Raw genomic sequence first — 16,583 nt, 5'->3', positions numbered from 1 at the left:
AGGTGTTTTGGGTGCAGGTGCAGGTACTGGAGGCTGTCGTGAGGTGGATGGATGTTGGGTGTTTGGGTGCCCGCGTTTGTGTACTTTGGGAGGGGGCATCACAGACACACTGGGAGAGGGCACAGGGGAAGTGTAAATGGGAGTGGAGGTGGTGAGTGCAGGTGAGCGGGGTGTGGTGCTGGGTGTACTGCTGCGAGTCCTAGTGCCTGTAGATGTAGTGCATGCAGGTGAGAGTGTAGACGACACTGGGAGGGAGGAGGGAGACGATGAGGAGGGGGACACAGTGGAGGCAGTGGATGTTGCTGTGTCTGCACGTGGGTGATGCTTGCGTGTGTGCCTGTGGGTTGTGTGGTGCCTATGTTTGCCTGAGCTACTTTTGTGTGTTGAGGTGTGTGCATGCTGGTCTGTAGGTGTGCTTGGGATAGGCTGGGGTACAGGAGATTGGGTCTGGGTGGAGGAGGTTGGAGGGGGGAGGCTAGACACAGGGACAATGGCTGCCATCAGTGCTGAGGCCAGAGATTGCAGGGTTTGCTGAAGGGCAGCCTGACCAGAATGAATGCCCTCCAGGAATGCATTACCATGTTGCAACTCCCTTTCTACACCGTGGATGGCATTCACAATGGTAGACTGCCCAACAGTGAGGGACCTGAGGAGGTCAATGGCCTCCTCACTGAGGGCAGCAGGGGTGACAGGGGCAGGGCCTGAGGTGCCTGGGGCGAAGGTGATGCCCACCCTCCTGGGTGAGCGGGCACGGGGCGAACGCTGAGGGGCTGCTGGGAGGGCGGTGCTGGTAGGGGAGGTGGCGGCTGTACCTGTAGAAGTGGGGCGCACAGATGGTGCCGCTACCACAAGGGAGCTCCCATCGTCGGATGAGTCCGTGTCGCTGGTTGCTGATCCGGTGGCCGACGTAAAGCTCCCCTCGCCCTCCGTCCCACTGGTGCATTCTGAGTCCGTGGTGTGGCCCTCCATGGCCATGTGGGATGCAGCTCCCTTGTGCTCCGGTGCCACTGTACCTCCGCCTGATGATGCTGATGAACAAAAGAACAGGGAGAGCACAAAAAGGGGGGGGGGAAACAGAAGAAAGACAGGTTGAGTGCATGGCATACCGCGACCATTGGCGGACAATACAGACACAGCAGCCCCCTGCACTACGCCGTGCTCCTGGCCTCTACAGATGCAATTCCGGAGATCTGGCCTACATGGCTATGGTGGACATCTGCACACATGGATGCCACAGGGGCATCTATACCTGTACTTGGCCCACTACTGAGGTGGGGTAGGGTGCCACATGGCTTGCATTACGGAGGGGCCTAGTCTACCTATTTCTGCCTGGCCTAGGTACACCCACAGGCCTCCTCCCCCATCCAGACCCCTCCACTGCGCGCAAAGTCAGCAGAATGAGAGTGTACTCACCCCCTTGTGTCTGCTGTGATGCCCTCAAGCGCCCATCCAACTCAGGGTAGGCCACCGCTAGGATCCTGAACATCAGGGGGGTCATGGGCCGACAGGCACCTCTCCCACGTTGGGAGGCCATCCCCAGCTGAGCCTCTGCCATCTTCTTTCTCCAGCGGCGAATGTCCTCCCATCATTTACGGCAGTGGATGCCCCGTCTCTGGTGGACCCCCAGGGTCCGGATGTCCTTGGCAATGGCACGCCAAATGTCCTTCTTCTGGTGGGCGCTGACCTACATGACATGCACAAGGGAAGAAGAGAAGTCATTAACAACCGCACAATATGTGTGGCCCCCCTCCCTACCCTAGCCATGTGGCACATACATTCATATGCATTAATGTTGCCTGAACTCTGCCCTCTTCCCTCTTCCAACCAGCCCTCTCCACCCAGGCCTAGCCCGTACAACGTGCTCCCTGTGTACTTACCTGTTGGTCTGGAGCACCGTAGAGTAGCGTGTACTGGGGGAGGACCCCGTCTTCCAGTTTCTCCAACTCCTGAGCAGTGAAGGCAGGGGCCCTTTCCCCAGACGCAGCAGCCATTGTCGCTTCCAGACCGAGGTCACAGCAGCACTTGCAGTGCAGGTCCTCTCCTGGCAAAGATCAGGTATCTAGTGATTGAACAGATAGAAAATGGCGGTGACGTCCGCGGCGGTGACGTCCGCGGCGGCGCGTATCATCACCGCCGGCGCACTTGTTCATTGGCTCCTGGGACCCATAGGGTCCAATGTTAACCAATGCAGCATTGTGCCGCGGTCTACGACCACCTACCGCGACAGTGTGCAACGCCAACGCAGTTACCCCACAATCCCATTGTCCCAGTTTAGAGGTCAGGCAGCCGCCATTTCAGGGGCCCACATGGCTCCATTTACTTCTGCGTCACACATAGCTAGGCCTACACTCAACACACATACAGGAAGGGTTTTGCGTTTGGTGTCGTGTTCTGTGTAACTGTAGGTACATACCTGGAAATTAGTTGACTCGATCCTCGCTGTTGTCCTTCCTAGGCGCCGTCAGCTGGGACATTTGAGAAGATGGAGGAATCCTCCGGTGTACCGACTGCTGGTGGACCTGTTGACAATGGAAGAGCGACATTTAATCGTCACCTACAGGTTTGACCGTGCCACAATCCAGGAACTATCTACCAAGTTGGAGCCAGACCTGATGTCACCAATCCGCCATCCCACTGGAATCCCGCCTGACGTGCAGGTGCTGTCAGTGCTCCATTTCCTTGCTAGTGGGTCTTTTCAGACAACAGTGGCCATGGAATCAGGGATGTCCCAGCCTATGTTTTCCAACGTGCTGTCCAGAGTGTTGTGTGCCCTGCTGAAACACGTAAGGAGATACATCATTTTCCCTGAGGTGGAAGATTTGGCTACTGTTAAAGGTGACTTCTATGCCCTTGGACATATCCCCAACGTCATAGGTGCTATTGATGGGACCCATGTAGCTCTGGTCCCCGCTCAACAGGAGTAAACAGGTGTACAGGAACCGGAAGAGTTAACATTCCATGAATGTACAGATGGTATGTTTGGCAGACCAGTACGTCTCCCAGGTAAATGCTATGTTCCCTGGCTCAGTGCATGACGCCTACATCCTGTGGAATAGCAGCATCCCTGATATGATGGGTCAACTCCAGAGGCACCGTGTGTGGCTATTAGGGGACTCTGGTTACCCCAACCTGTCCTGGCTATTGACCCCAGTGAGGAATCCCAGGTCCAGGGCAGAGGAACGCTACAATGAGGCCCATGGGCGGACTAGGAGGGTGATCGAACGCACCTTCGGCCTCCTGAAGGCCAGGTTCAGGTGCCTCCATATGACAGGTGGTTCCCTATTCTACTCACCGAAGAAGGTGTGCCAGATCATTATCGCCTGCTCGATGCTTCAAAATCTTGCTTTGCGACGCCAGGTGCCTTTTCTGCAGGAGAATGGTCCAGATGACGGTGTTGTGGCAGCTGTGGAGCCTGTTGACAGTGATGAGGAGGAAGCTGAGAAAGAAGACAACGACAACAGGGAGTCAGTCATAAAGCAATATTTCCAGTGACACACAGGTGAGAACATTTTTATTTTTAACATTACATTCACTGTCACACGTCTTACTCTATCCTGTGTGTAATTTACTGGCATTATTTGGTAACTGAGTTGTTCCTTTCCATTACGGTTTCACAGGTGTGGTTACCAACGTGTGTCATCTGCATGCATCCTTCAAGGACTTGTGATGTGTGACATTGGTATGTTGCCTTAACAACTAAAAAAGCATTTTGACACTGTCATTGATGATGCATTTTACAAAAGCATAGACTGACTCCAGAATGTTTTGTGGTTCAAGGGTGTTTATTTATGTGCTCAAAAACGGAGGGGGGTTGTAAAATGGTGATGGGTGATGGTGGAGGAATGTCCATCGCAGAGTCCAGTCTATTAGTCTCACAGGTGCACTGCCCATCTGGGCATAGGAAGTGGAGCTGGGGCAGTTAAAGAATGGACAGGGTAACAAAGTGGGACGGTGGGGGGACAATCAGGGTGGTCTCATTTCCTGGCGGGGGTCTTGCCATCTTGCTCTGTCCTGTTCCTGGATCTCAGGGACCGCTTGCGTGGTGGTTGTCCGTCTGCAGGGGGTGGGGTGCTGGTGTGGTGGTCCTGTGGCGGGGCGTCCTGTCCACTAGCGCCGGCGGAGGTGGTGGGCAGTTCATCGTCCTGGCTAGTGTCAGGGGCTCCTTGGAGTGCCACGGTGTCCCTCAAGGTCTGCTGTATGTCCTGTTCCTCCTGAAGGCGCTGGGTCTCCTGAAACTTGACTAGGACCGTCGCCATCGTCTCCTGGGAGTGGTGGTATGCTCCCATGATGGAGGATAGGGCATCGTGGATAGTGGGTTCCCTTGGCCTGTCCGCCCCCTGTCGCACAGCAGCCCTCCCAGTTCCCCTGTGTTCCTGTGCCTCCGTCCCCTGGACCGTGTGCCCACTACCGCTGCCTCCAGGTCCCTATTGTTGTTGGGGTGGTGGGTTAGCCTGAGTTCCCTGTAGTGGTGGACACACAGCTGATTGACCTGTCCTGGGTACGGAGGTTTGGGCCTGCTGGGTGGGTGCCGTGCTGGTGTTACCAGAGGGTGGAAGGTCAGTGTTGGGCTGTGCCTGTGCAAGGGGAACCGACTGTCCCGAGGCCCACGATGGTCCGGATGTTGTGTGGGTGATGGTGTTGTGTGCCTCTGTGTGGTGGGATTGTCTAATCAGTGCTGTCTCTCTGGCCTTCTTTCAGAATTGTTGTCGTAGGGGTTTGTGGGTGATGTGGGTGTGTGTTTTATATTGTGTTGGGTGTGTGGGAGTGTTGTTTGTATGTGTATCAGGTGTGTGTCTTTTGAATTGTCCAATGTGGTGGTGTTTTGGAGATGTGTGTATTTTGAGCGCGGTGGTGTGTACCGCCAATGGAATACCGCGGTTGAAAGACCGCCGCGTGGATTTGTGGGTTGTGATAGCATGGGCGTGTTTCTGTTGGCGTGGAGGTGGAGATTTTGTTTTAGCCATTTTAACACTGACCTTTGGTGTGGCGGACTTGTGTGGGTGACTGAATTTCGGCGGATTCCGAAATGTGGGCCGTAATAGCTGTGGCGGACTTCCACGGGCGCGGCAGTGTATTGGCGGTCTTCTGCACGGCGGTAAGCGGCTTTTACCGCCAATGTTGTAATGACCCCCAAAGTGTCTTAAGCCTTTTAGAAGCAAACAAAGTCTCTTTCAAGCACAAAGTACCTGGCTCGCGTGAAAAATCTCTGCAAAGGGCCGCAGAGGAGGAGAAGCGTGGAAACAAAGGGGTGTGCGTCGATTTCTCGGGCTGCACACGGCGATGCGTCGTTTAGTTTCCACGCAGGGATGGCTGTGCGTCGTGGATACTCTTCGGGTTGTGGGGTTTTCAGACGCCCCGGGGTCTGTGCGTGGAATCCTGAGCTTGCAGAGCAGAGTCACAAGCTCTGCGTCATTCTGGTGGGCGTTGCGGGGAAGTTTCTCCATCGCAGCAGGCGCTGTATCAATTTCCCCTCTGGAGGTCGGGCTGCATCGTCCCAGGTCAGCTGTGTGTCGATCAGGTGGGGCGTGCGTCGAAGTTCCGGTCGCAACGCAGCCGCCGCGTTGATCTTCTCGTGGTAGGAGGTAGGGCAGGGGCCCTGTTTTTATTCCCGAAAGTGCTTTTGAAGTGGGGGAGACTACAAAGAGTGGCTCAGAAGTGCACATGTTCCCCTTTCAGTTCAATCCTGTCTGCCAGGGTCCCAGTAGGGGGTGTGTCAGTCCTTTGTGTGAGGGCAGGCTACTGTCCATTGTCATGTAAGTGTTAGGCCCTCCACCCTCCCAGCCCAGGAAGACCCATTCAAAATGCAGATGTATGTAAGTGAGGCTGAGTATCCTGTGTTCGGGGTGTGTCTGAGTGAATGCACAAGGAGCTGTAAACTAAACCCAGCCAGACGTGGATTGTAAGGCACAGAAAGACTTAAGTGCACAGAAATGTTCACTTTCTAAAAGTGGCATTTCTAAAATAGTAATATTAAATCCAACTTCACCAGTCAGCAGGATTTTCTATTATCATTCTGGCCATACTAAATATGACCTTCCTAGCCCTTTCAGATCAGCAGCTACCACTCAAACACTGTATGAGGGCAGCCCCAATGTTAGCCTATGAAGAGAGCAGGCCTCACAGCAGTGTAAAAACGAATTTAGGAGTTTTACACTACTAGGAGATGTAAACTACACAGGTACATGTCCTGCCTTTTGCCTACACAGCACCCTGCCCTATGGGTTACCTAGGGTATACCTTGGGCGTGTCTTATATGTAGAAAAAGGGGAGTTTTAGGCTTGGCAAGTACTTTTAAATGCCAAATCAAATTGGCAGTAGAACTGCACCACAGGCCTTGCAATGGCAGGCTGGAGACAAGGTTAAGGGGCTACTTAAGTGGGTGGCACAATAAGTGCTGTGGCCCACTAGTAGCATTTAATCTACAGACCCTGGGCACCTATAGTGCACTTTACTAGGGACTTATAAGTAAATTAAATAGTTCAATTGGGTATGATCCAATGTTACCATGTTTAAAGGGAGAGAGCATTTGCACTTTAGCACTGGTTATCAGTGGTAAAGTGTGCAGAGTATAAAAACCAGCAAAAATCGTGTCCAAAAAGTGGAGGGAGGCAGGTAAAAAGTTAGGGGTGACCACCCTAAGGCTGTCAGGTCTAACACAGCATAATCTCCTACAGCAATTCTGTATAGATAACATGCCAGAAATGAAAAATTAACAAAATCAAACTTCAGTTGTTATTGAAACTGAATCCATGCCTGTTCAACACTAGACAAATATCCTATATTATTGTGATTTACAGTAGCTAATATTCTAATTCATTTCAAATGTTTTGTCAATTCCTCATCAGTATTTAAACCTTTCTTCCTACAGGTACCCAAATCAATAATGTATTGGGGACTCAAGCCTTAGTTTAACTTCATGCTTCTCTCCTCTAGGATCATTCATCGCTGTATTGATGACATTTTTTTTTTATTCTTCCCAACCGGCATAATGAACCTGTTGGTAATGACTAGGCACTGAATATGTTCTGCCCTTATATTGCATAGCTCTTCTATGTTCTAAAAGCATTTTCGTATCCTAAATAGCCATACTTCCTGTAGCCCACTTTTTACAAGCACATTCAAGAACATATACTACATATGAGGTTGTAGAATTGATGAATGTATCTATCATTTTCCCCATAATGGTATCTGGGACTATATATTAATCTATGTATTTTCTATTTCTTCAAGCTTCACAGGGCCTACATTTTCTAAAATCCTTTAAACTAGTAATGGATACAGATACTTTCTTGGGAGGGAGATAGCGCGTACCAAGTTATCCATTTGAGTTCCTGCTCTCTTATATGTTACAGTTTGTAAAGGCCCTAATTACGAGTTTGGCGGGTGGAAAAGGCTGCCCACCAAACTCCCGTGGTCAGGAGACCGCCAGTGCGGTCTCATTCCCACCTGCCCTATTATGAGTTTCCTGCTGGCTCAGGAAACTGTGTTTCCGCCTGCTGGCCCAGCGGGAAGCACACAACAACATTGACACAGACTCATAATAGTGCTGGCGGCAATGCTGTTGTGCGTGGGGTGCACCAGCATCCATCGTGCAAATCACTGTCTGCAATTTGCACGATGGGGATGGCCGGGGGGGCCCTGGCACCCCGTCTCCACCACCCTTTAGATGGCAGTGAAAGTGCCAAGTAAACACCAGCGGAGAGAGGGGTAGTAATGTAGTGCTGCCCTAGCAGATTGGGACCACCACCAGGCCGTCGGGTGGCCAAAAAGTGACAATGCCGGCAGTCCGACTGTAGCGGTAATGCCACAGTCGTAATGTTGCAGTCAGACTGCCACTTTGGCACCAGGGTCATAATGAAGGCCTCAGTGTCTGTGAACTATATTTGACAATGTGTCTAACCAAAGGTGAGTCCTTCAATCTAATTCTAAGGGACAACAATTCCTCTCTTCTGATCTGGATGATTTTCCTTCTTGGCTCCATCCAAACATGTTCTTGATAGCCTCTATCTCTAAATCACTTTAGAGCTGTTGTCTGTTCATGCTCAAAATCTGTATCTAAACTGCAATTATGGTGAATCATAACCAGCTCACCATAAATGATACTTAATTTCATATTTTGGCATGCAGCAGACTATGCTAGCTGTCAGCTTCTCAAATTTTACAGTGACAACTAAAGATGTTAAACAATGCCTATTTCAAATTGCAACTTCAAATTAAAATCATCCTATCAAGCTTGTGTATGAACTCATTTGCTTTGGTCAAACCAAACTCATTTGCTTTGGTCAAACCCCCTTTCCAGATTACAAAGATGTTGTCACATACCAAAGCCTCATTACCATATCAGCAGCATGTCACGATAACTCAGCAGACAAGCCCACTTCCTTATCTAAACAGCCCATGAACAAAATTTGCATAGCTGGGTGCTCATTGCTGTTTCACATATTTATCTATATATTACATCCTGGAGCAAAAAGATGTTATTGATAAAAATAAAGTTGTAGCAAGTCAGTCAACATTCTGATATGCTCATAATAATGGATTGACCTAATCTGTAGGTAGTGGTTTTATGCTTCAAAGCCAAAATTGTGTTTAACTGAAGTGTACGTTGATGCAAAATCAATAGATATCAGGCAATAAGTTTCACACCATGGTAATTAAGTGAAAAACTAAAAAAGAAAAATCCCACACCAATTTAAAATAGAGTAAACTTTAATAAATTATATGACACCAAAATGACAAACATCCAATCAAGTAGAACTGGAGTTATGTATTTTTAAAGCTAAGGGAAGAAAATAGTGTCTAAAAGATCAACGCGATAACCACAAACATCTATTTGTGTGAGACAGGGGCAAAGTCAAAAGTTTTGGCTGACCACAATTAATCACAGTTTAGATATACAAAGTGGATTCAGCCCGGTCTTTGCTTATCTTCAGACGTAGTAGAAATTTAAAGAAAAATAGTTTCAGAAGGCTACCTTCAGTGAAGCAAGGCAGCTGGTAGTGTCCGAGGAGGAGGTGCTGTTGTCAGGGAACCACTGGATGAAACTGCAGTGAAGATTCCTTTATGCAGACCTAGTCTCTTTTTTGGAAGTCGGAAATCTCTTTCGGGATGAAACAACTGCAGGCTGTAGCCAACAGGGCTCCAAGAGGCTAGATACCCCTTCTGCAATGAGTCACAAAGAGGATTTGCTGCTGCTCAGAAGAATGCAGTGGGAGTTGCCGCAAAGTGAAGCCAACCGCTATGCACTGTGGGCTGATCAATGAGCAGGTAGGTCCCAGTCTCCTTCTGTCCTCAAAGTACCTTTTGGCCAAAAATGTTCTAAGTCTCAAATTTTAGATATTGGCTATCTGTGAACCCTTAGCACCACTTCCAAAGGCCCAGGACTTGAGGGAAGCCACTTGGAGGGTCAGGGCTCAACTAGGCTGGGTCCAGGTGCAGGTTCAAGATGGTTGGAGACTTTTCTGTCCCTGAGGCTCTGATGAGAGGCCAGCCAAGTAGCCCTTGGAGTTACTCTGGAAGTCCTGGGTTCAAGAGGCAGTTCAGGGCTCAATCAATACAGCTAACCTCTGTAGGGGGTGAAAAGCAGGCTTCCGGAAGCAGAGCAGTCCTTCTTGGTGCAGCAAAGAAAGTCTTCTGAAGTACACAGCAGGCCCCAGCAGCAGACAGTCCTCTGAGAGTCCCTTCACAGGTCCGGAAAGTGAAAAAAAGAATGGATCTCACAGCCTCATTTTTATACCTGGTGCCTCTTTTGAAGTGGGAGAACCTCTGAAGGATTTCCCCCACAGAAGTGTCTGGAATTTCCTGCCTTCCTGCCCTGGCTCCCCGCCTGAGTACAGGACCAAAAGGTTATTGTGAAGTTCCTTGTGTGAGAGCAGGGAACAGCCTATTGAAGTGCATGTGGGGCTGCTAACAGCTCCACCCCATCCTCTCTCAGATGGATCATGGAGGCACATTTAATCCCTCTATTTTGTGGCTGGAATAGACAAAGGCCAACTGCCACTCACATCTAGCCATGTGACTCAGGAACAGGCTGCAGGATTGACTTAAAATCTGACTTTACCATTAAATACGATTCTAAGATATGATTACTCACGTTCCAGACAAGACTTTCCCACCATATCCAAATTAAGAATTAGCACTTATGAAATGTAATGAGGTAACCTTATGTTATCCTACGGCATTACAGTAGTGCAAAACAAATTTGTTAGTTTTTCACTACTAGGATTTAAGAAACTTAAAAGTACATGTCCAACTTTTTACTTATAAATCACCCTGCCCTACGGGCTATCTAGGACCTACCTTAGGAGTGACATATGTATGAGAAAGGGAGTTTTAGATTTGACAAAGGGGTTGCCAAGTCTAATTGGAAGTTTAAAGCTGTTGGGAGGCTGCAGTGGCAGGCCTGAGACATGTTTGAAAGGGACACATAAGTGGTGGCACATAAGTGATGCGGTCCTGCTAGAAATATTTAATTTACAAGGTCTAGGTCTAAGGTATACCACTTTCCTATGGACTTATAAGTACATTTTGTTTGACTTCAGCAAACCACTTGGGATATAATTTTAAAATGTGCAGGACTACCTTTACCAGGATGCACTTTGCAGCTCACTTGAGGTCCACTGGGACAAAACTGGTATTCAACTGATATCAGGTGCCTGCAATTAAATCTGCTGGACAGCCAGGCAGTTGGGCTTTGAAAAAGGAAGGAAATGTTTGTTCTCTGCTGATGAAGGGATGAACCCAGAAACACGTGTCCAGAGATGCTTGAAAATCTAAGGCCTGAAATATTGAAAATGCCAAAGAATTATTTGGAAGTTGCTGAGTGAGCTTTCATTCAGGACAACTCTTTTTGGTACATACATATATATATATATATATATATATATATATATATATATATATATATCGCTATTAGAAAGGAAGTTGGCTAAATAATCAGTCTGTGCAAAAATAGAGTTTCTATTGAGTTAAGAGACATTTAGTAGTAGGGCACATGTGTTGATCCTCTCAGGTGTCACATTAGATTTTGCTTATCTGTAAAAGAAAGCTGTTTTTCTTCTTGTCTTTTTCTAACAGACATTGGTGAGAGACATTCTGTTAAGCTGCAGCCCTGGAGGAGTCTGGGTGCTGAACACTATTTTTGTCTATTTTTTCCTAACAGAGAGCATCACTCGTTTTTTTTCATTTCCTCCTTTTTTCTCTAATTCCATAAGACCCTTCCAAAGGGATAAATGTGAGAAAATTGGATCCACCAGCACAAACCAGTCGAAAGGTAACATTTCACTTTTTTTGTCATGAATTATTTGTGAAGAGCAGTTGTAGTTTCCTTAAATAAGTAGATCACCTTTGCTATACAGTTCCTACAAACTAGGTAGGAATAAGTATTGCATCAACATACATTTTAGGATATAGGGAACCAGTCAGTCTATACCCTCAGGAGATGTTGACAATTCCTAGCTAGCTCACAGAGTCTGATCTGAAACCCTAAACTTACCAGGGAAAAGATGGTTTCCACAACCTCAAACATGGCTACTCATATTCCCAAGGAAATCATGGAAACAGATCTACCAGTTTGCTGTCACCTGGCATGCCCAAGGTAAGACTCAAGAAAGATACGAAAATTTATTTTCAAACATTTATTGAAACAATAGTATTCTTCTGTAGAAAGCATGAGCTTTAATTATTAGGCAGATGAAACAAAGCATGGCAACCAGCATTATAGCAATGGTGAAAAAGGTAAACACTTCAACCATGATAATGTTATTATGTTGGTCCACTCCTACCTGTTACTACCTACACTATTGCGGGCATAGTGGGAGTACTCCGTGCCAGATCAATTGCCAGAAAAATTGGGATAGCCTAACTGCCAATGCCTGTGTAAGATGTACTGGGGAACCAGGAAGCCAGTCTGGAGTATTGTAGTCCATTTTTCTTTGCAGGATCAAGACCAGAGCCCCATGGCTGGAGCGTGGTCACTTTGCACTGCATTCCAGGATAATCCCAGTAGAAGTGCTCCTCTGCCAAATGCACAGAGGCAGTTTTCGTAATTGAATGCACTGTTCATATTGCTCTGTGTCAGAGGTACAGAGCTAATGTGATGGTATGTCAGCAATTTCAAAGCTGTCTCCAATGGATAATCATTAGACAAGGGCATTGTGTTCTGTGCACCTGTGTACAAATTGCCTGACAGCAATGATTACAAGTAATAGGCTGCATGCAGTGTCCTCTTAGTACTTTATTGCACAAGTGCAAAACCATGTAAAAAGTCACAGTCGGAAAAAGATGCCAAGTTAAAATGTGCAATCTATTAAGATTCTGCACAGGCCCTAACATGCTTCACCACACCCAGACATAAGAGCTGTCCCTACCCATGTCAGAAAACCTTGACCTTGGTAAGCTTAAAGGTTGGCAGCTGGTAATTAACACAGCATGAGTATGCTTTGATTACATATTTATTTAATAAGAATTTCTGTGTCTTGAAACACAGATTTCAGTACATTTATTTGAAATCATTATCCAGATTACAAAACGTAATTGAAGCATGTAATGAGAAATGGGAATCTTGTGCTCCCTCAACAAGGTGGATATGAGCCAGGGCCTGTGCATAATGATGGCACTACCAAGTGCTACAAAAGGTGCCATTGTAATACTTTTCACCATAGTTTCAAACAGGGGTGGTTTGTTCTTTAGGGCTGAGGGGTTACTCCCACATTTAAAGCGCAAAATATTAAATAGATCATTTTGTTCAGATGCAATCCCATCCATTAACTCTAGACAAATCAATGCATTTAAGTCTGGGTTGTTTGTCCCATGCTGCCTGTCCAGCCTCGCTTTGAAGCAGAAGCCAGAAGCCAGAAAATAAATCAACTTTCTGCGCTGTGACGCACGATGCGGGGATTACTGCTCTAGAGACCTTCATTTCCATTGTGACCAGCAGTTTCCACTATAGGCCAGTGACACTTTTAGCAACAGGATTTTGGGCATTATAGTCTCCATCGCTGCATGAGGGCAGCCATCCATCATTGTTTAAGCATAGCTGCTACCCTTTCCCATTCGTCACACAGTAGGAGTGGATGCAAGCATCCGTAACTTGGTGTTCTGTCTTCAGTAATGGTAAGTGTTATAATACTAATATTGTGTTATTTTTGTTGTGCTGAGACCCCTTGTCACACTAACCTCCCCAACTGTAACACTCAAGGCCCTGGCTGCAGACCGCTGGCTCCTTTACAAGCTGAACTGCTGTATTTGTTCCCTCATGAAATTGATCCAAAAGAGGAGCAGGGTTCTTGTTCCCTTGTGAAATTGATCCAAATATCTGAGTCAAGCTCAAAGGGAGAAATATGTGCTTACAGTAAAGGCAGTTATCTGCTACCTAGAACAGTTATCTGCCACATAGGACAGCAAGGCCTACCACAGTGACAAAAGCCTGTTAAGCATTAATGGTAAGAACATGCATTGCTATGTGAACAATGAATGTTAACAAGTGATTTAGTTCCTCTTATTTCACATATTTAACATTATGTTGCATTCACAGAGTTAGCTGTTTCATCATGCTCTATTTATGTATTTCTTTTCATGCATTTTATTATTCTTGCACAGTGGATACTTTGACTCATGCCAGGTGTTTATGAGGGGCTTTTAATGAGAGTGCTGGTGCTGTCGAAGTAAGCCTCAGCAAGGCCTACTAGTACAAGGGGTTCGCCCTTCTCTGCACAAAGTCCTCAGACCATATAGGAAGAAGTTGGCACAGAAACTGAAATAAAAGACAAAGTTTATTAAACCTCCAGAGGTGGTACTACAGTTCAAACAGCACCTTTCGTTAATGTTTGAAGTAGCACACTTAACTAAGAGAGCATGGTCCTTTTATACCCATGCAGGGGCTAAAAAGAAGGTGGTACAATTATAGAAGCAAGACTTTTATATTAATATGAGGTCGTATGGAAATGCACAGTCGACAGGCAGGAGGGGCTAACAGTTTTCAATGACTAGTAGACACATTACTGTCTGTTACTAATTACTAACAGCTGCAGACCTTACTGGGTATGTGCGAAAGTGGAGGATGCTAAATATAACTTGTCACTAGACAGAGTTTCAAGAGTAGTTAACAGGAAGGTAGGACAGAGCACATGGCAGCATGTGGCAGAGAAAATGCCTGCCATGAATACAAATGGATTCCGCGAAATGTTCACAATAGTTGCTAAATACAAGATGTCTTCTGCTAATGCTTAATCTAATCGCTACTAAATTACAACAGATGACCCTTTCAGCATTAGCTGAAGACATTCGTCTTTCTGGGATAATCTAAATATTCCTCTTGTATATTTATGCTCATCATTTCAGCTATTCCTTATCTAATATATGTTGTGCTTTCATTTCTGTAATATCTCTTTTGGTAGGCATACAAGCAGTAATACACATGGAGCAGAACATTGGACCACACTGAATACAGATACAGCATGTGAAAAATATTGCAATCATTACACACAGGATAGTCAGTAGTTTCCAGCCCCAGGCGGAAACAAGAGCCCAAAACCATCCAGAAAAAGTCCAAGTACCAGTCTCTGTGTGAATTTCTGCAACAAGTTTATGCAATTTAGATATTGCATCATATACTGAAGGTGAGTGATCTGGAATGAAATCGCAGCAACTACTACCGATGATGCGACATGCACCACCTCGATCAGCTAATATCACATCTAGTACCATCCAATTTTGGAGCGCTACAATCCTCGCAATTTGGAGCTCCTCAGTAATATTCCCAAGTGCAAGAGCTGCCTGATTGGTAACAGCTTCCAGAACCCTAGTCAATCGTCTCATTTTCCTACTGTTTAACGCAGCACCCACAAAGAAAAACAATCCTAAATTAAAATCAACATATTGTTGCAGGCTAGTGTCTGTTTGTTCTACCTCGTTTGTACTTATTGTCCTTTTACATCTATTTTTAATGATGTCATTGAACAGTTTAAAATCTCGGTGATATGATGCAGGTGCCAAAAACCCAGGGGGCAATAGAAAAGATACATAACACACACCTGACCACCCAACAGGTAGTTGATAATATCCATAGTTACCACACACAAAATATGTATTATGTGAAGCTGTAAAACTACTATTATTTACACCCTCAATAGTTAAAATCAAGGTACAATCGCTTATCCCCACTGGAATTCACCCAATGCTACGTATACATAAATCTGCTTTAGTATTTGTAACAGAAATCACAAATTGTTCTTTCTTGTCAGAGTCTCTTATATTTGTGAAGACATATGGTATTGAAACATTGTCCGGTTGATACTCTTCCCATTCCCATTTAGTTCCTTTGGCTTGGGGATACCCATTTTTGTCTTGATAGCATACTTTATTAAGGCGAAAAAGAAGTCCGCCCTCTGTACGTTTTCCAGATGCAAACAAAAGCTTATACCAAGCTTGACAAGAACCATTGTGTGAAAAAGGAAGAGGAATGAAAGGTGTTCCTCCTTTCTTTTGATGCGCAGGTATCATTCCACATACCCAACAGTTAGTAGTATTTGTAGCATTATGAGTATGATGCAACATCTGAATGAAAGTATTATTGAAGTACGATTGATGGTGCTTCTGTTCATGATAGGGAAGCGTAAAGTAATAGTGATCCTCTGGTTCTGGAGTAGTGGCAACAAAAAAGTCACGAGCAGGAGCCATCTTTTCAACAAACCAGGTGATTATTGCTATAACCACCAAAACAACAAAAAAAACCATAGTACTAATGATCACTTTGTTATTCATTTTAGCAACAGTGATAATCGACCCTTCCAGAAATTAATTAAAAACAATCGTTGGAGCTCTTATCCCTGGGCACCTGCTGATTTCTTCACCACAGGCCAAGACAGGTGTCACTACTCTAATGCATGGCTGATCCTCCCCCTTGCCACATTGGCTCTCCGTTTCACTAACCGAGGGCGGTAGCTCAACCAGTTTTTTCCAGCACTACAGATTCTTTCCTCTGTCTCAAATTATATCGCAACACTCCAGAAATCGTATGGTCCGGGAAGAACTCCGCAGGTTTGTCAGGTGATATAGCACGGCCTTTCTCCCTATGATCGGTCAGCACAGCAGGTTCCACCAAGGTAGGTAGCACTCTCTTGCAGTGAGTACTATGGACCCAATTCTTTTGGTTCGTCACTCGAACTGCTGTCCTTGTCGCAAGGAGCACCTGCTCTGGGCCTCGCCACCTTGGTTCCAAGCTGCTTGATCTTTCAAACGACTTAATCATCACCTGGTCACCAGGTCGGAGTTCATGGCCTTCACCTGTAGATCTGTCAGGAAGTGCTTCTCAAACCTGTTGATGAATAGAAACCAAATTGTCGGTTAACTGTGCCAAATAATAATTCATCAGGACACAAGGTACATCATATACAAAATTTGGCTTAGGAACTCCCCAAATGTTCATTGGCCTTCCAAATACTATTTCAGAGGGGGTAAGGCCTGTTTGAGAATGTGGCACTGACCTAATAGACAATAATGCCAACGGTAATGCATCCGGCCAAGTTAAAGATGTGGAAGCCTGTATCTTCGCTAACTTCAGCTTCAAAGTAGCATTATACCTT

This window comes from Pleurodeles waltl, chromosome 2_1 (genome assembly GCF_031143425.1).
Source record: "Pleurodeles waltl isolate 20211129_DDA chromosome 2_1, aPleWal1.hap1.20221129, whole genome shotgun sequence".
Taxonomy (NCBI): Eukaryota; Metazoa; Chordata; class Amphibia; order Caudata; family Salamandridae; genus Pleurodeles; species Pleurodeles waltl.
This window is presented reverse-complemented; position numbering follows the sequence as displayed.